Source organism: Acipenser ruthenus, chromosome 10 (genome assembly GCF_902713425.1).
Source record: "Acipenser ruthenus chromosome 10, fAciRut3.2 maternal haplotype, whole genome shotgun sequence".
Taxonomy (NCBI): Eukaryota; Metazoa; Chordata; class Actinopteri; order Acipenseriformes; family Acipenseridae; genus Acipenser; species Acipenser ruthenus.
In genome coordinates this window covers 25,141,512-25,163,607 of record NC_081198.1, presented here as the reverse complement: position 1 = coordinate 25,163,607, position 22,096 = coordinate 25,141,512, and the positions used below count along the sequence as shown (strand labels likewise).

General features: G+C 38.3%; 1 protein-coding gene across 1 annotated transcript in view; it reads right to left on the bottom strand.

Moving 5' to 3' along the window:
• patj (PATJ crumbs cell polarity complex component) overlaps positions 1-22,096 on the bottom strand; it is a 414,550-nt gene that overhangs the window by 155,531 nt on the left and 236,923 nt on the right. The gene's annotated exons all lie outside the window — the stretch shown is intronic.

Below are 22,096 nucleotides of genomic sequence, written 5' to 3'. Positions count from 1 at the left end.
CTTAAACCAATTATTTCCATATCTGATGCCAAGACTAATGCATGCATTTGTCTAGAATTGATTATTTTAATGCACTTTTTTCTGGTGTCCCTAAACGTGTGGTATCCCGCTTGCAGCTTGTTCAGAATACAACTGCAGAATTCTGACTAAAACCAGGAAACGTGAACATATTACCCCTGTTTTGGCTTCTTTACACTGGCTCCCTGTGCAGTATAGAATTGATTTTAAGATTTTGCTGTTAACTTACATGGCCCTGAATGGATTAACATCTAGTTATTTGCAGGAGTTACTGACCCCGTATCTTCCAAACCACACTCTGAGATCACAGGATGCGGGGCTGCTGGTTATTCCTAGGGTCAACAAAAGCAACACGGGAGGAGGCAGGACTTTTTCTTGTAGAGCCTAAATTATGGAATGCTCTGGCTTCGTGTGTGAAGGAAGCTGGGACCGTTACAGTTTTCAAGTCAAGACTAAAAATGGACTTTTATAAAATGGCTTTCTTATCTTAGTTTAATGTAACTTTAAAATTTCTGCTTTTGTATTATTATGTGTATACTGCTATTGAAATGGTCTGACTGTGGCAGTTGTATGTGTGACATGCTATACAAATGTATTGTGGTTTGTTTTCATTTTGTGCTATGTACTGTACAGTATTTTCCGATACATTTGTATAAAAAGCGCTATATAAATGCAATAAATAAAATAAATAAATTGAGTTTAATTCATTTTTGTATATTTTTTGCATTTCTGAATTTAAACTGCAATGTAAATATGGTCTGCCCTCTGATTATACAGTAGAAGATCAGACACCAAATTGAGTATACTTTATTTTGATGGCTTGTGCATTGGCCATTTCACTGGCTCTCAATGTACAAATGGCAAGAGGTCTCACCATAAATATATTGTTAAACATAACATCTTTAGAGATGTTGTCATAGCTAACCAGGTTTAAAATACAGACGTACAATGATCATTTTCCAGTAGTGATGAGTGATGATCACTTTTACAAGTCGATTCGATATTTAAAAATAATCCCTATTACGATTACGATTGATGATTATTCTAATAACATCATTCTTAAGGGGAAAAAAAGTCACAAAAAGGTTCCCGATTAAATGTTTTTTTTTATTTCTAATTAAAAACTACAATACAACTTCAACTTTTTTCAACAGCACTTTCAAACCTACAAAACATACAGTATGAATATAAATCACTACCAAAGCAGCATAACCAAAATATAAACAATACCACTACAGAAACCATTTTTAAATAAAGAAAAGCACACACAATCTGACAATGCACTCTCTTGCTCTCAACTCTCAACTGCCTGAAAACTCTCTAGGGTTGATAATGCTGCAGAACAGAAAACAACAACAACAACAATAATAATAATAATAATAATAATAATAATAATAATAATAATAATAATAATACATGGCTGGAAGTTTATTAACTCATTAAATATAATGTAATACAAGAAAGAATGGCAACCTGAAACAAAATATTATAAAAATAATTGTCAGTAATTAATAATTACAATTATTTTTATAATCTTTTGTCGCAGGTTGCCATTATTAAATGAAACGTAATACAATAAATAGTAATTTGAAACCTTTCTGTTAATTAAAAAAAAAATCAAATAACAGTAACAGATACACACACGTGAAAGTCCCAGTAAAACAATACAATAACGTTCGGTAGCTCACTTATAAATACATATTTATATCAACATTCATGAAGCTTTGGTTTCAAGGGCGACTGATCTGACATGGACTGACCCTATTTATACAATTTAATATCCGCTGCTTTTCTCTTGTGGAACGAAAGGTCATAAGGTGATTGATAAATGTGTAAAGAAAATGCAAATAGTTTGTATTTATGAACTTACAGTATTTAAACACTCGCTCACCTTCTTTCTCTGACAAGTATTTATAATGAAGAGTTCTGATACGCTGAGCTCCCTGTATTTTTTTCTTCGTGATGCCGTTCTGTATGCATTATAGGAGCTTTACAGGAGGGCGGGTCTCGGTTCTTGCACTACAGATCCCAGAGGGAGAGCAGCTTCAGTGGTTGCCTGAAGCGAACTGGTGACTGAGATGCGGAAGTAACTTTTATGATGAGTGACCACAAAGAAAACGTGAAGTTTTATAGTATAATAATCGATCGAAATTGTGCAGTTTATAATCCTTCGAAGTCGGTTTCGGTGTTTAATTTAATAATCGGAATCAGGATTTGACTGTTCTGTTTCTTAAACTGACAACACAGGCATAGGCTCACCATTTGCTACAGAGCTCTGATTTCCTGTCTTAAAATGTATATTTCATCACTTTACCAGAGTACTTTCTCTTAGATTATATTTAGGGGTTCTGTTTTTATGTTTTTATAAATTTTTCAGTGGTTATTTTTAGCTGTTTTCGAGTTATATGTACATTGTTTTTGTCGGGTCTTTCGCTTTTATATACTATATGAAATTATTGTTTTCGGTTACTTTGCTTTTTTTCTGTCACAATATGTATAGTAATTTAACAGTACTTGCACGCTTCAATTGTACCTTCTTTCCTTTGCTGTCTTCCTCAACGAAATCCTTATGATCACAAGCACATTCTTCTGGAGGTTGTGTGTGTTTCGGCATTTTTTTACATTTCGCCACAATTTGCAATTCTGTTTTAAATTCCACAACCATGTAAATACTCCCGATCGATGTACTGTAATCTCATTTTTAATCTCGCAAGTGTGTTATAATCCTCCAATAGAAATGTAGAAATTTGCTGCCACTCAGTAGTTGGGGTGGGTTTAAAGTATTCAGAGCGAATCAATGCGAGATACAAGTCAGGAAGGAGACATTGCCCAGCTGCACTGGGAAAGTTTTTATTTTATTTTTGGAGGTATTTTATTTATTTTTTTCACAGGGAAAGGGGTCAAACCAACATGAATTGAGTAACCATTTCCAGTGTTTTTCTGGTGTTTATTGGATATAAACCGATTTCATTTTTTTTTGTATCTGGGGTGTTTCATCGTTTTTTATCGGTTAAAACCGAAAATCAGAAGCCCTAATTATGTTCTACTCTGTAGATTATATTATGTTGAATTTACAAGGATTATAATATAACACAATATCTCATTTTTATCGTGGAAAGCAGGAACACAAACGGTTAAAAATTAAAAAAGAAAAATATTCCCTATTCTGCTGTCTCATGATATTTACACCCTGACAGATTGTGTGCTGGCTGCTGCAATCTGACACTTTCAATAACGATCCTCCAAGGGCATTCCCAGTACAAACAGCTTTCAGAAACGTGCTTCTGTTTAATAGCATATTCTGTGCAGGTGTCAAGTCCTGATCTCCCTTGAATAAAGCTAGCTTCCCTTTTCAAACCCTCAATCAATTGAGCTAATTTTAATGTAATTTGTAATACTTTTCATCCATTTTTTAATGTGCGTGCCATTTGTACACAGTAACATCTCACACTGCAAAACAACAATGCTGAACACAGTGCTGTTTGAAGATGGGACCCACATAAAAATGAATGGATGCAAACTGGTAAAAGTGACTTTTAAATGAGCACATTGCACAAGCGGGTCTACAGAGGGTTCGATACACATGGAAAAATAATAATGTGGCAACAGGTAAAATTCCCATCTTGAAATATAGACCCTTATCCTTTAGTGCTCTAGAAATTACATTTTTCAAGCCAGCCCCCCTCCCAACGTATTGAAAGTCTGTTTTTTTTTTTTAACACAATGTGGATGGTTCTCTATTTGTATCCATGTGGGTGCTACCAATCACTTCCACAGCCATTTCACTGGATTGCATTGATTTCGGAGCCCAACATCATATTGCCTCTATGTGAATACACTTGAGAGACCCAGGATATGTGGATACAAACAGCAAGCCCATTTAAAACTCCACAAAGCTGTAACCCACAAGATTTAAGTCTGTTTTCAAACATTTGATACTCATGAAGCTGTTATATGCAATTGTGAGCTTCCTCAGAAATTAAGTTGTATTCATTTTTTTCATACAACCTGTGAAAGGCTTTGATCCGATTTGAAAAGTAACTTTGCAATGTTGCAGCAACCTGTACCATTCCACGAGTCATCAGTCACGCTGCTCTAAAAACCCTAAACAATCAGATTGTGTCAGTTATTGCGGATTGTGACTGGGCAGTACATTAGATTGTATAAACATTAAACCTCAAATTATTACTCAAATCTGCAGTAAAAACTGCAGAGCCTTTCGAAAAACAAAACAAGGTAAAACTAACATGATGGTACTGTTATCCATGGAAATTCCCCAACTTGCTTGGACCAATAGAAGCTTAAAACACTTTAATTTGCTTGGTAGTGAAAAGGTAAAACAAGTTAGACACTCCTCCAGCTCTGCTGTCTCATGATATTTACACCCTGACAGATTGTGTGCTGGCTGCTGCAATCTGACACTTTCAATAACGATCCTCCAAGGGCATTCCCAGTACAAACAGCTTTCAGAAACGTGCTTCTGTTTAATAGCATATTCTGTGCAGGTGTCAAGTCCTGATCTCCCTTGAATAAAGCTAGCTTCCCTTTTCAAACCCACAGGCACACAGATAGGCTTTACAGTACACCCTATGGATGATACACCCTATGGATGATATCCAGGATTTTGTCTGGATTTCTAAATTAAACATAACTTATGAATTGTCTATTTGTCTCTGACATGCTTTCCTGTAACTATGTATGTCTTACATACACTGTAAAAGCCAGAAGATGTAATATGAACAAAAGGAAGTATGTAATTTAATAACATTCATTTAGATAATGCATTCACAAAACAAATTATTTTGTGAAAGTAATGAATGCTTGCCCGTCTCAGGTCACACAAAATGTTTTAAATCCTTTGCAAATTTCAATGCCTGTGTCTGCCTTTCAGGTACGTGTTGATTCATTGCATTCTCTTGTATTCGAATAATGAAGAAGGTGAAACAGAATCAGCATGTCAATCAGGACATCAAGGTAAAAAGAAGCGACTTTGTTTAGTAATTAACAGTTTAAGATATTGAATCGGCTCAAAACACGGTCACATGAACAAAAATAAAAACCTAAAACTTCAAGCCCTAGTTCTTTCCGTTTCAAAAGGCTGTATCTGCGTCTTTCTAGTGCTGAATTTTTCAGCAGTTTTTCTGGCACTTACTGTCTCTGCAAGTTTAATAACTTTAATTCTGTCATCTAGGGAGGACCTTTTGTTTCTCCATGTTTTCTCTCTTCTTACAAGAGAGCGCTGTTGTTTTATTGATTACGGATAAAAGACCGCTAACATAGTTACCATATTCCTTATATTACCGTATTTTTCTTATAACAATAGCCCTGTGTAAGGGTGCTTAATAAAGGTTTGAGTCAGTTTCTTGGTAAGAGAATTGTGGTCGCTGGTCGCGTTAGACAGGTGGTCGCTTAATACAGTTAAATAAAAGCACAAATATCATTGGGAGGAATTTAAAGTGGTCACTTAGGCCAGGTGGTCGCTAAATAAAGGTGGTCGCATGAGCAGGTTTGACTGTACATGTTTACTTGTCTTCAGATAGCTTAAAGTTTAATGTTACAATTACTTTATCATAACTTTTACCACCTGTAGCAGGGCGGTAGTAAGCCCTGCTCATTAAATGTATTTGTTTTATTTTTAGAACGGGGTTTCCCCCTCCGGCCCTGTGTAATGTTTTATTTTGTATTTGTTTTGTATTATGATTTAGTTATTGTATTTATATGACGGCGTAGCCATGTTTGTTTTGTTATTATAGTTTGTTTAGTCGCGTGGATGGGAAGCCCCATCCACAGCAGTTTAATTAATAAACTCGTGCAGATTGTGGCCGAGGGGTAATAGAATAATTGCTAGCTAGTTAAACCCCTCGACCACGATATAAAAAGCCTGCAGCTCTCCAGCTCGGGGTGGGTGTTAGAGTGGAGAGAGCGGCGAGAGAGAGTGAAAGCGAAACTGAAAGGAAAACATAGGAACAGTGTAGGCAATCTGCCCAGCCTGACCTGTGTTTTATTTATTTTGTGTTCGTGATTATTTTTGTTTACTGCTTTATTTTTGCTCTGTGAGCACAGTCTTTTTGCTTAAACCTTTGATTTATTTTTGTTATTTGAAAATAAAATGGCGCGCCGCGTCATTTACTTTAAACTGCAGTGCCTGGTGTCAGAGTATTTTCAGTTCCTCTTCTGCCGTGACGTCACCGCCCAGCCACCCTGTCACACCACCACATATATATAATTATACAATTTATCTCTTAGCAGACGCCCTTATCCAGGGCGACTTACAATTGTTACAAGATATCACATTATTTTATACACAATTACATTATTTTTTTACACATTATTTTTACATACAATTACCCATTTATACAGTTGGGTTTTTTACTGGAGCAATCTAGGTAAAGTACCTAGGTAAAGTAAGCATAAGAACATAAGAAAGAACATTCAGCCCATCTTGCTCGTTTGGTTGTTAGTAGCTTATTGATCCCAGAATCTCATCAAGCAGCTTGAAGGATCCCAGGGTGTCAGCTTCAACAACATTAGTGGGGAGTTGGTTCCAGAGAGAGAGAGAGAGAGAGAGAGAGAGAGAGAGAGAGAGAGAGAGAGACGCTTCAACCCTTAGGGGTGGAATGGAAAAGATGAGCTCTGGAAGTGGGAACCTTTTCCAATGTAATTAAGTACTGATATATATAATACAATGTATTATCCTAATAGCAACCTGTATGCCCAAATGTAACAAAGCTGCTGAAGTTGTGCCTCCAGCTATTCATCCACTAACTTAAGACTATAAACATTGTTTTTTTCATTATTTCAACACTACAGACCTATGCATTGAAGAGAACTCCACTCAAAACTATAGACTGCAATTGTAGTATATAAAAGAACTCAAAACAGCAGCACAGTAAACCAATATGTCTGGAGATATTTCTGTAAACTCCCTTAGTTCTGAAAGAGTTATGTGTGCTATTTTCACAGTGGCTTCATAAGGTACTACATTTATTATATAACATTTCAAATTAAAGCTATGAAGATGTTAACGATAAACTAAAAGGGCACAGTATTTTAATTCTAATGTTTAACTGAAAATCACCTTTCATGAGGATCTTACATTGATTTTTCAAAAAGTTACATTTTGAAGTAATATTAGAAATAATTACACAAGTACAATATAAAGATGTCTAATTACTAAATCAAGTCTAAGTTTTTATTTGAAAATGTGCATGTTGGTTTAAACACTAAACCACTGTTTACACAGATGGCTTAAATGTTTAATCTATGAAATGATCTACAGCCTTATTTATCTTTTAGAGCAAGATGATGCCACTGTGAGGTATATTCAGGGGCTGTTCAGTCTGTGATCTATACGTCAGTGGATATTATGCTGTGATCTACATGTCAGTGGATATTATGCTGTGATCCACACGTTAGTGGATATTATGCTGATGTGATCTACATGTCAGTGGATATTATGCTGTGATCTACATGTCAGTGGATATTATGCTGTGATCCACACGTTAGTGGATATTATGCTGATGTGATCTACATGTCAGTGGATATTATGCTGTGATCCACACGTCAGTGGATATTATGCTGTGATCCACACATCAGTGGATATTATGCTGATGTGATCTACATGTCAGTGGATATTATGCTGTGATCCACACGTCAGTGGATATTATGCTGTGATCCACACATCAGTGGATATTATGCTGATGTGATCCACACGTCAATGGATATTATGCTGACTGGCTTCAAGGTTGGTTTAGTATTCCCCAATTAGCACGAGTCTTGGACTAATGTAATGATTCTCCTTTGAGCGACTGCTGAGTTAATAATACTGACATCAGCATAAGACATTTACCTCTCGATTGTGGAGCTTACTCTTTAGTTGAATGGCAAGAGTTTTGTCTTTTTATTCAATTCAGTGGGCTGAGATGCCAATTCATTACAGTGGCGCCCTATGGGAAAGAATTACACACCCACCCCTCGTTATATCACCCCTCGCTATATTGCGGATTCGGATATATCACAGTCCTGGAGTTGGCGCCCTATTTTTACTGTCTAACTGCATATGCCTTCGCTGCAATATACATAGGCACTTAGAATTACTGTTTGTTTTATTTCATACTGCACATCACAAACAACAATATACAAAATAATTAAAAACAAAGCATTAATATCGTACTGTTATTATATACACACATATTGCACTATAACACAAAGCAAGTTAAATATCTACTTGCTGAAGCGGTTTTTATTTTAGCCAACGAGGTGTTCACTTGTGGCAGCAATGCACTAGCAAAAGTGACGTCAGCTCACCCTAGCAACAAGTCTCTTGTGTTGGGAATTGATTATTTCAATGCAGCAGGTTTGTGCATTGGAGAAAGGAGAGAAAGACTCATGGAATTAATTGGAGACTGAAGTTGATGAGAAGCAATTACCCTCCGCTGTACGAATTAAAACGGTGTGCTACTTTTTATACGAAAAATGAGAAAAAGCAGGTTGCGTAGAGGATTTATACTAGACCCTGACGCCCCCGATAAAATGAGGGAGTGGTCTACAGTATTTGTTAGCCTATTTGTTTTTCTCTGGGTCTCTCGCTGTATCACAGCCCTTGATATATAGCGGATTTATACTGGACCCCGACGATAAATATCATGGGTGGTGTACTTCAAAAACTACGGTATACCGCCCACTCGACAGGACCCTGTGGAACAGATGTGGTGGAATCACATCGAAGTTTAAATCTGACTTTGAAATAACTACTGTACAGTAGATTAACAATTTAACATGCTTTTTTAGTAGCCAACATATACAAAATCTACAATATTCTTCTACAGTATACGACCACCCTCCTTTAATTCTCAGACTGTACGGAATGACCAGATTCACGTTATGTTTTATCATCGGGACACAGGAAAAGGATGTGGAGCAAAATCAGAACTACAAAAAGCTCAAATCGATTTAGATTTGCTACTTAAAAATGAAAGGGGACAGAAAATTCTCTAATACACTTTCTATTTTAATATTTTATGGTCGTGTTGCACCATAAAACACAGATTTCACAAATTAAACTTTCATCATTAGAAAGATACGTCTTTCTAATGATGTTTTCTAAATGTTTTTTTATTGCAATCAAATCTTACTTCTCTAAAGATTATTTTCCAGAGAAGATTTTGATAGCACATAGGATGACTCATCTCTCTTCTCTCCCCTAGCTGTGTAGGCCTCTCTCCAGCTCCCCCTGCTGTCTGTCCTGGTGGCAGAGCTACGCATCCTATTTCATTCAACGGAGCTTATCTTTAAAGTGCAGCTGTTTATGCAGAAAGCTGCTATTGTTACGGTAGAGGCACAGAGCCATCAAGAGCCTCTCAAATCATACCCTATATTTAGATATTCTTTTTATTTAAGCTATTCTTAATTCAGCCATTCCATTTTCATTAGGAATGGTAAAGGTGAAAATGAAAAAAAAACAAACTGAACAAAATGAGTTATTCCTCAGTGGCAAATACAATTAGATTGTGCGCTCTGAAAAGGGCAGCTGTCTGTCAAAGCTGGTTCTTTGGGAACAGTCCAGGACAGAAGGTTTTAGTGGCATTGCATGTTGCATGCTGTCAGTCTCCAAAACTCAATCTAATCTCAGTCCAATATCAAACTGGGGTTGGCTCAGCTTCCATCTGCAGTGCACAATCCAATCTGGTATCTGTAATGGGATGCCAACTGCATGGTTTTCAAGATTGAAGCTAACAAAATAATTCCAGGACTGTCCAGAAGTAAAGCTGTATTTGTATTTTAAAACATGATATCTGGTCCTACACTTGCCGTGCTTTCAGTTTTGAAGAAGTAAAGCTGTATTTGCATGCGTATCCTACTGAGTGACTTGCTTTCCGTCAGTAACTTTCTTTGATCCAGAAGACACTGCTGAGGTTACCCTGGAAGTGCAAATGCAAAGAAAGGAGAACTTCCTTCAACCTAAAGTAGTACCAGATATCATGTTTAAAATTGAAAATGCACATGTGCGATAACATGTGTTTCTTTCAGTATTGAACAGTTATTTTGTTAGGACAATTACTTGTGATTCTAATAAGCAGCTTTCACTCTAACTTCAAATATCATTTCAATTGCTTGTCAAAGGAAGTCTGCTCAGTCCTTAACAGTCTGGTCTAATTTTGTCTGTAAAAATACATAGAAACGCTGGGAGAGCCCTGTTATATATACAGTACTTGCCGGTGTAAGGAAAAGCAAATCACAATGTCTCAAAACCAGTCACCCACAGAAACATCCACCAATTATGATGAACCGCTTTGATTCCCCATTACTTTACAGCATGTAATGCACAACAGAAGCGCACAGCAGGGATTGTACAAGATATGCATGTTAATACAAGAATTTTCCAGGTCCCCAGGCAAACACTATTTTCTAGCAAACAGTCTGTGACCCACAGGGAGTTCAGTTTGCACTGTGGTCTTTGTGAAACCCTAGGCTGCCTTACAAACTGTAATGCAAAAAGTTTAATATGACAAATTGCATTGTGACAAGTAAACTACAGGAGAGGGTGGGAGATGGTACTCCAAGCTTTCTGATAACACTATCCTGATTTGATTAACTCTGTGTCCCTGCTTCTCCTTTATGATGCTATTTGACATGACACTTGTCTTATCTCATGCTGTGTATCAGAAAAACACGCTCGCTTCCATTCCAGCCTACAACTCACTATCAATTGCGGGAAACATTGCAATCATAAAAAAACAACATAAAAAACACATTGCTTATTGGCATCACCTTAATGCTATGTACATGCATTTAATGAATGTACTTATTTATAGGGAAATCCCACATTACTGTAACAAACTGCTTCCTACTTGGCTAAATACCAATTACAATACATTCTGGTATTATAATGTAAAACAAGGAACTAGAAACAAGAACAATCATTTATACAGCATATACCTGTACCACAGCAGAACACATTGTCTTGGCAATATTAGTATTTAACTGCACACTTCTTACATCCAACATGTTTCATCTGATTGCAACAGAATTGATCCTTATTTCTAATACACAGTTAAAAACACAAAAGAAAGCAATGCTATGCCAGAGGAATGATGCTGAAAGATGAAACCAGTGATCACTGACAAACTGGCATTACTAACCTGGCAACATTGCCCATGCTGTTGTTGCAGCAACTGCTGATGTTTTTTTGATTTGATGTCCACTGCGTGTGTGTCTTTCTTTCTCTTTCCCTGGCTAAGCCGGCTTGCCTTTCTTGATAAGATGATAAGTTATGATACTGACAGTCTGCTTCGAGAGCCGTCACGGAGACCTGCAGCCAGCAAGGATCATCATAGTCGGAGCATCTGCCTGTGAGTGCAATCAGCTGCAGTGCTGAAGACGCACATATACATCCTATAACTAACTGGAGGAACAGCAGTCAGCTCGCTCTCTCTCTCTCTCCCTCCCCCCCCCCCCCCCCCCTTCTACCATTAAGACAGTATATAATTGTTCACAACAGTCTGGGACTGACAAACTGCTTGTTTAAGGCAGAATACCAAACAGTAGGTTTCATTCTTAAAACTTAATTACATGTCTTTGGATGCAGATTATTAATAGATAGTATTTTGGAATCTCTTTGCTATTCGGCGAAGTCATTATAAATATTAATACAAAATAGTCTACATGTAAATCTTCATCACATTACCACTTCTCACCTCAGCATAATTCTGTGTGCCATTTAAAATGTTTACAGTATCAAAAACACTAACCTCAAGATTAAACCATAATAACCAACAATGATAAACTTATCATTAAAGCTAGCATAAAAAAGTATCCAAAGGGACTCGGTATAACATTCTGTCGCTTTGCAAGCTAAGATAAACTCAGGGATTAGAGTACACAGTGGGTCTTACTGCAATTACACAATGCTGTGCTGTGCTAAGCTTTGACTATAATACACAGAGACATATGCAATGTAGGCCTGATTATCTAAAGCAGGGGTGGCCTGGTCTTTGTTGCAACCCTGTTCTAAATTGTTTATTGAAGCAATTAAACCTCCGTCCAGACCGTGAAGCAGTTCATTATCTCATTGTACCTGTTAAACCTGGAGTGGCATGGCCCTCCAGGACCGGGATTGGACATCTCTGAGCTAAAGTGTCTTCATTTTTTTATTACATCCATATTTATTATTGCGTAATTGCAGTAAGAACCACTCCAAATCATTGCAAAAAGGACAGAAAAAAACCTGAAGCTATTTACTCTTAAATATTTACAGGTAAACTTGTCTTGTGTGTGTGTGTTTGTATTATTGGCAGTATTTCCAGTGGCGGCTCATCATAAGAGGCTATGGAGGCTAAGCCTATGTGTAATTTTGCCACTAATATTCTGCCACTCATAATTAGACTTAATCTTGACGTGTCTTCCCAGACAGGTTATGGGTCACAAGTGGCTACTCACTTGTTTCGATTTCCATACAGTATGTTGTAGATTTTTTTAATTCATATGCCATTTTCCTCGCTTTCAATTGAGGTAAAAATAAGAACAAAGACAATAATAAAGGTCGTCCGAAGCCTAGATTGGACCTTCTTCAACAGGAAGGACTGAAACAAAATTGTCTTTTTAATTGCTCAGGGTACGAAAAAACTAAATGGTTGACTGCGACTATTCGCAGTCTGGTTTTTCAAACCGGGTCGTCATCTTCCCCCTGGATTAATGTGGGCTACAATGATTTAAAAAATCTTCCACGCTCTGTAAAAATATTTTTTCTACAAAAGACATCACTCAAGATTATAATTAAGTAAGTCTACAATGTTTTTGTTATATTCAGTTATGTGCAGCGTATACTATATTACTGTATTACATTTCTTATTAAATTACAAAGTACCTTTTGAAACAGGCAACGTTTTATTGCATAGAAATATACAGACGTGCTCAAATTTGTTGGTATACTTTTCTCCATTTAAATAGGCTGAATGACTGATTATATATATATATATATATATACTGTATATTATATATATACAGTGCCGTGAAAAAGTATTTCCCCCCTGACTGATTTTCTGCATTTTTGCACATTTTTCACATTGTATTTGGTCAGATTTTTTTGTGGGTTTGTCACAAAGACGGCCGGAGTGGGTGGCGTCAGACCAGATGCAGGAAATAAACAGAAAGAGATTTGGGGTTTGGTGAAGCTGGGCACGTGATCGCGCTCAGCATTTAATAAACAGAACAGAAAATAAAAGGTTTGAAACACAAAAACACTGGACACGGCACTACACGCCAAAATAAAGAGACAAACAAAACGGACTACACAGACAAAACACGGTGAGTGAAAACACTTAACTATTATTATTCTTCTTCTTATTATTATTACCTCCGTCTCCAATCCCGTTCTCCACTCACTGAACACCTAACCCAGACTGAGTGCTACGTGTCTCTATATATACTGTTGTGCTGGGATTCAATTACTAATTAATTATTCACTTGAATCCCAGCACGTGAATTCATTACGTGCAACCCCGTGCTCACATATTACATTTAACCAGCACGTGAAGTGATTTGTGCTCTCCTCGTGCCTAAATACAAATCTACACTTTTTAAATACACGTGAAACACAGACCCGTTTATATCCCGTGTACCAATGACTATACACCAACATTAACACACGCACGCAACACACAACACACAACAAGTACAATACACACAGGGGCGGGCACTTTGCCACAGGGTTGTAGTAGTATTATTATTATTTATTATTATTTATTTCTTAGCAGACGCCCTTATCCAGGGCGACTTACAATTGTTACAAGATATCACATTATTTTTACATACAATTACCCATTTGTACAGTTGGGTTTTTACTGGAGCAATCTAGGTAAAGTACCTTGCTCAAGGGTACAGCAGTAGTGTCCCCCACTGGGACTGAACCCACGACCCTCCGGTCAAGAGTCCAGAGCCCTAACCACTACTCCACACTTAAGTAGGTGGAGCAAAATGGAACGTGATATGAATTGAGTCGTATCCAGCATAACGCTTCTGATAGAATTTCAAATACTTTCGGCCTGCTGCTGCGGTCAAAAATTAACGTGTAGAAAAATAAAATGTTTCTCCCCAGCAAATCCCAAACAGATGATGAAAAGAAGGATGGCTTGGCATTACTTTAAATGCATCTGATATATCTGCTTTTGCTAGCCAGGAGCCATGACCTGTCAGTTTAATGAATTGCATCCGATATGATGATGTACTGTAGAGAAAATTGATTGTGAGGAATTAGTGAGTTGATGCTACTGGTGCTTAATCCCCTTTTGACCGAGTCAGGTTGAAAAACCGTTCTCTAGTCCATTGATTAAATAATTAACTAATATCTTAGTCTGGGTGATTCAGAAGTTTTGTTTTAAGATGGAATATTTATAGGAGCAGAGATGTTAGGTGTTGAAGAGAGTCACTTTGGAGCTACTGGGCAGATGCTTTAGAATGAGCGTTCCCCGCAGAAACTGCACGTACAGCAGCAGTGTCCCCTACCAGGGATTGAACCCACAATTCTCCGGTCAAGAGTCCAGAGCCCTAACCACTACTCCACACTGCTGCACATATAGAGGGAGTCTGAGAGAAAAAAAATGACACCAAAGTTTGGTGCTTCTTTCATTTGTTTGGTGTGCAAGGTAATCAAACATGCAATCTTCAGGTGTGAAAAAGTTATTCCCCCCCCTAGTTAACTCAACGCAATTAAAGGGATAATTAGGGTCAGCTGTTTGAGTACGTTGGTTAACAACCAGGCCTGATTTGGGCCAGCCCTGCCCAATATAAATCTGACTAACTTTGACCCTTACCATCAGAGTGAAGTTGTCAGCACACAGGTTCTAGAGGCACATTGTGCCACGAACAAAAGAAATTCCTGAAGACCTCCGGAAAAAAGTTGTTGATGCCTATCAGTCTGGAAAGGGTTACAAAGCCATTTCTAAGGCTCTGGGGCTCCACCGAACCACAGTCAGAGCCATATTGTCCAAATGGAGAAAGTTTGGGACAGTAGTGAATCTTCCCAGGAGTGGCCGTCCTGCCAAAATCTCTCCAAGAGCAAGGCGTAAAATCGTCCACGAAGTCACAAAGAACCCTAGAACAACATCCGAAGAATCCGACCCTTCCTCACCAACTATGCTACCCAGCTCCTGGTCCTGGCCCCGGTACTCTCCCGCCTAGACTACTGCAACTCCCTCCTGGCTGGCCTCCCTGCGTCCGCCACCCGTCCGCTCCAGCTCATCCAGAACTCTGCTGCCCGCCTGGTGTTCTCTCTGCCTCGCTTCGCCCACGCTACTCAACTACTCCGCTCGCTCCACTGGCTCCCGATCACCGCTCGCATCCAGTTCAAGACTCTTGTACTAGCCTACAGATGCCTTGACCAGACTGCACCCAGCTACCTCCAGACCCTCATCTCTCCCTACACCCCCACTCGACCTCTCCGCTCCGCCTGCACTAGAAGACTAGCTCTACCACCGCTACGCTCCCCTGCCTCCAAAGCCCGCTCCTTCTCCACCCTTGCTCCGCAGTGGTGGAATGACATTCCTACAGACGTCAGGACTGCCCAGTCCCTGACCACATTCCGGCGCCTCCTTAAGACTCACCTCTTCAAACAGCACCTGTAGAACTCCTCTGTTTGTATCCTGGGACACTATCACCCTTCATGTAAATGTGCTTTATTTTGCTCTTATCAGCCCCCTATTTTACTGCATTTAATCCTGTACTTCAGAATACTGTAATCTGCCAAGTTTTTAACCTGTAGTACTTTGTATTTAATCAAATCCTGATGTAACTATCACTATTTAATCATATCCTGATGTAACTATCACTATTACCTGCTGTATTATTGAATTGTGGTTTGTCAAACTTGTACTTTGCTTGAACAAAAGTTATTGTATTTCTTGCTCTTATTGTATTACTTGTATTGTAACGCTTGAAATGTTTTTGCTTACGATTGTAAGTCGCCCTGGATAAGGGCGTCTGCTAAGAAATAAATAATAATAATAATAACAACATCCAGGGATCTGCAGGCCTCTCTCACCTCGGCTAAGGTCAGTGTTCATGACTCCACCATCAGAAAGACACTGGGCAAAAATGGGATTCATGGCAGAGTAGCAAGGAGGAAACTATTGCTCACTAAGAAGAACATGAATGCTCGTCTCAAGTTTGCCAAAAAGCACCTGGATGATCGTCAAGAGTTCTGGAACAATGTTCTATGGACAGATGAGTCAAAAGTGGAACTTTTTGGCCGACATGGGCCCCGTTATGTCTGGCGAAAACCTGCATTCCACAGTAAGAACCTCATACCAACGGTCAAGCATGGTGATGGTAGTGTCATGGTTTGGGGATGCTTTGCTCCATCAGGACCTGGACGCCTTGTCATCATTGAAGGAACCATGAATTCTGCTCTGTATCAGATAATTCTACAGGAGAATGTCAGGCCATCCATCCATGAGCTGAAGCTGAAGCGCAGCTGGGTCATGCAGCAAGACAATGATCCAAAACACACAAGCAAGTCTACATCAGAATGGTTGAAGAACAAGAAATTTAAAGTTTTGGAATTGCCTAGTCAAAGTCCAGACCTAAACCCCATTGAGATGTTGTGGCAGGACCTGAAACGAGCAGTTCTGAATGGAGGAGTGGGCCAAAATTCCTCCACGGCGCTGTGAGAGACTGAACAATAACTACAGGAAGCGTCTGGTTGTAGTTATTGCTAATAAAGGTGGCGTAACCAGTTATTGAGTCTAAGGAGGCAATTACTTTTTCACACGGGGGCATTGGGTGTTGCATAACTTTCTTTAATAAATAAATGAATATGTATCAAATTTTTGTGTTATTTGTTCAGTCAGGGTCCGTTTTATCTAATATTAGGTTTTGGTTGAAGATCTGATAACATTCAGTGTCAAAAATATGCAAAAATGCAGAAAATCAGACAGGGGGCAAATACTTTTTCACGGCACTGTATACATACAGTGCAGAGAAAAAGTTTGTGAACCTCAATGATAATTATGGAAATTGCACAGTTTTACCATGATAGCCTTCTTGAATCAAAACCAGTCTTTTCTTAAATATCCAATAGGGTTTATATTAACCAATTCCATGTCTTTTGAAACAAAATGATGTATGAGTAATTAAGATTCAGAGTATGTGAAAAAGTAAGTGAACCTCTGGTTTTATCAGCTCAATTAAGGGGATAATTAGAATCAGGTGTTTAAATAATTAGGTAGATCTTCATGGGTGAGTTTGGGAGGCCCCACCCTATATAAAGATCAGAAACTTTGTGAGTTTTCACCATACAGGTGTGTGGAAACATGTCATGCCACGATCAAAAGAAATCTCAGAGGACCTCAGAAAAGCAGTTATTGATGCTCATCAGTCTAGAAAAGGTTACAAAACCATTTCTAAGGATTTGGGGCTCCACCAATCCACTGTCAGACAGACAGTCTACAAATGGAGAAAGTTCAAGACCACAGTCACTCTACCCAGGAGCGGTCGTCTTACCAAAATCTCTGCAAGAACAAACCGGAATATCATCAAGGAAGTCACAAAGAACCCCAGAGTAACATCCAAGGATCTACAGGCCACTCTCGCCTTGGCTAATGTGAGTGTTCATGACTCAACTATCAGAAAAAGACTGAACAAGAATGGTGTTCATGGAAGGATAGCCAGGAGGAAACCACTGCTCTCTAAAAAGAACATTGCTGCCCGTCTGAAGTTCGCCAAAGAGCACATAGATGATCCACAAGACTTCTGGAACAATGTTCTCTGGACAGACGAGTCAAAGGTAGAACTTTTTGGCCTCAATGAGAAACATTATGTTTTTGGCGAAAACCAAACACTGCGTTTGAACAGAAGAACCTCACTCTAACCGTCAAGCATGGTGGTGGGAGTGTGATGCTTTGGGGCTGCTTTGCTGCCTCAGGACCTGGACAGCTTGCCATCATTGGCACAACAATGAATTCTGCATTGTATAAGAAGATTCTAGAGGAGAATGTCAGGCTTATATATATATATATATATATATATATCCTCCCCACTTATTAAAATCAGGAGCTGCTACTGATTTATGCAGTAGGCTGGGCAGTAATGTATTCAGGATGTATTTAATAGATGAGCAGCCCATTGGGTTATTTTGTTATGTGGAAGAGGTTCTTTTAAAATAAACAGTAAAATGTTTAAAAACTTGAATCCCTTTCAAGGCTCTGCTACCAGTTCAAAGACTCGTATCCATGAATTCTACTTGATTGTTCTGTTCCATTAGCGTTTGCAAACCTTTGCTTTTTGTGCTTTGTGGCAATTTTACATTAAAAAAAGTCACTGCATGAGTCAACAGAAAGAGAAATACAAATGGCTGTGAATCCGGTTTCATGATTCCTCTGTAAATTCTGTAGAAAAGCACAGGGTCAGTATCAACTTTTGAACTACATTAAGGGTGGTTTCAATTCAGGCCGAATCATTTTGTGAAGCTGAATATCAAAACATACTGATCCTTGTAAATTTTGTTCTAGTATTCAATAAAACACACACACATTCTTTCCAATATGGTTTTTGAAAGATCATAGTCTAGTCCCGAGAGTCTATGACGTACAAAAAAACAATCATGAAAATCCCCCCAAAATAACTGCATATAATGTTATCAAAGTCTGGCAAATATTTTTTATGATGCTGAAGTGGCTGCCAGCACTGGAGATAATTTACCAAACCATTAAGCAACATCTTTAACTGCATCATCAGCACATATTTCACTGTGCTACAATAAATTCAATTAAACTCAGGGCACTCACACACACACACTTGTATACCATCTTTCTAATTTACTGGAAATAAAACAGAACATGGAACTGGCTGCTAAGCAGTAAAGAGGCTAGTTCCCCTAATGAGACCGGAGCCCGGCTGTAGCATTTCCATGCATTCCTCTGTGAGCACAGGGAGTCTGGCTCTTATTGCTGTATCCGCATTAAGGATGCAAGTCATTCTCACTCAGTTTTGTATCAACGCTTCCTGGTGTTTTTTACATCTTATTCTGTAAAACTGGAATGAAAGTTTAAAACCGAAAAAAACAAACTGCATTTGTGCAGCCAATGGAACAGGGCATACCATTATTATACACGTTGTGTTTTCTTTTAACTGTGATAAATAAAGTGTTATTGCATCACTCAAACCAATTTAATATACAATTTGAGAGATGTTAAACTTTTTTATTTCTTATTATTTTCCTGGTACTGTACCCCCATTGTTGCTTCTTCGGTTGTAAGTGACAAACCACGTGCAAATCACATCTGAGGAGAACTACTTTTAATTCTAAAAAGTACTGACAACGTCGACACAGGGGACTGTTTCGACCTGAAGAAAGAAACAAGGACCAGGGGTCACAAATGGAAGTAGATAAAGGGGCATTCAGAACAGAAAATAGGAGGCACTTTTTTACACAGAGAATGGTAAGGGTCTGGAACCAACTCCCCAGTAATGTTGTTGAAGCTGACACCTTGGGATCCTTCAAGAAGCTGCTTGATGAGATTCTGGGATCAATAAGCTACTAACAACCAAACGAGCAAGATGGGCCGAATGGCCTCCTCTCGTTTGTAAACTTTCTTATGTTCTTATGTTTCTTACAGCTCATGGCTTACAGAACTGCAATTATTTAAATCAACATGTTGGCTTCAATGTCACTGAGATGTTTGGCAGCATTTTAAAATAGTTTCTGGTGAGGAAACATTTCTAATTTAAAATGTCACCGAGATACTTTTTCATTTGTCTTTTTTTAATTTAGTAACTTCCATTGTCGGCTTTTTACTTCTTGGATACATTTTGTTTTTTACAAAAGGTTTAGGTTAGAGTGTGTGTGTGTATGCCTGCATCTGAACACTCAGACGTGGCTATCCCTACTGAGGGCAATCAGGTAAGTTTTATCTTAACTTTTGATTTATGTTACCATATTAAAATTATTACAGGATGTTAATATGAACCGTTTACATGCAGCACAGTGTGTGATGAGCTTCCGAATATGCTGGAATTTTATGCAAATGTCGGATTCAGTTTGGTTTTGGTTTGTGAAAATCATCACCACTGCATCACTAATAGACTTGCTGCTGCTGCTGCTACTGACAACTACACTAGGAGTGTAGATCTGCACTCACAATGTCAATGGCAACTACACAGAGGGTAGATCTGCACTCACAATGTCAATGGCAACTACACTGAGAGTGTAGATCTGCACTCACAATGTCAATGGCAACTACACTAGGAGTGTAGATCTGCACTCACAATGTCAATGGCAACTACACTGAGAGTGTAGATCTGCACTCACAATGTCAATGACAACTACACTGAGAGCGTAGATCTGCACTCACAATGTCAACTACACTAAGAGTGTAGATCTGCACTCACAATGTCAATGACAACTACACTGAGAGTGTAGATCTGCACTCACAATGTCAATGGCAACTACACAGAGGGTAGATCTGCACTCACAATGTCAATGACAACTACACTGAGAGCGTAGATCTGCACTCACAATGTCAATGACAACTACACTGAGAGCGTAGATCTGCACTCACAATGTCAATGGCAACTACACTGAGAGTGTAGATCTGCACTCACAATGTCAATGACAACTACACAGAGTGTAGATCTGCACTCACAATAGTAGTAATATTACTATAGCTTATGTCAAAAGTCTGATTTATGAGCCTTTTGACCTTCTAGGGACCTTTATGACCTTATGTATGTGAAAATATGAATATATAATGAGGGGGCTCAGATTTGTGAATTTATGAATATATAATGAGGGGGGCGTGGATTTTATGGTTGTTATAAGACATATATGCTTACTGAATATAGGTATATATATATATATATATATATATATATATATATATATATATATATATATATATATATATATATATATATATATATATGCCTATAAACTTATTGCACATCTTTTATAAGATATGTACAAAAATCAGTGTTTAATATGTTATTTATGTAATCAGGGGATAGTGGGTTACCCAAGTTTGATAAATGCTTATGTTAACTTATGCTTGGTGCATACAACATTAAAGTCTTAGTATTTTTTACATAAGACACTTAATAAAAAAGGAGAAAGTTTAAAATAGGGTATTAAAAGTAAAAACAAAAAACAAAAAAGAAAACAACTTATTCGCCATTTAAAAGCATTTAAACAAGTATTACACACATAAATCACCGTACAACTTGAGCGTTAGTCGTTTTAAAAGTGTATCGTCAAAAACAAAATAAATTAGATATTAAATTAAATATATATATAAAAGAACAAAAACAAAATCTACCAGAGTACAATTTCTGAAAAAGCTCTCTCTTACTGTTTTAAAAAAAAACTCCACGGACAAACACGCATAAGTCCTGCCTGAATTCTCTCTCTCATGCTTCTTCTCTCTTCAAACTTCAGCTGAGGAATGACTTCAAAAGATTGTTCTGTGACTTAAATAGTGGGCGGTTCCTTTGCACCAAACATGCGCGCGAACACACCGACACACACACACACACCGACACAGACACACAGACACACACACACACACCGACACCGACACACACAGACACACACACACACACACACACCGACACACACAGACACACACACACACCGACAGACACAGCCACACACACACACCCCGACAGACACAGCCACAGACACACACACACACACAGCCACACATACACACACACACAGACACAGCCACACACACAGACACCGACACACACACACACAGACACAGCCACACACACACACACAGACACACACACACACCGACACACACACACACAGACACAGCCCCCCCCCCCGCCACACACACACATACACCCACACCCCCACCCACCCACTACAGAACCCCACGCGGAGAATGCTTTTGAAAAATGTGAACCTTTTGGTGAGATATTTTTATGATATAACACTTTAAGGGCCATCTGGTCTGGGGCAGGATTGGAAAGCTAGGTGATATTTCAAAATGAATATAGAGTTTCAATCAAAAGATTATAAAAATAAATGTTTTTAAGAAAAAGATATATAAAATCAAAATACGTGTTATATTGCAGATATATA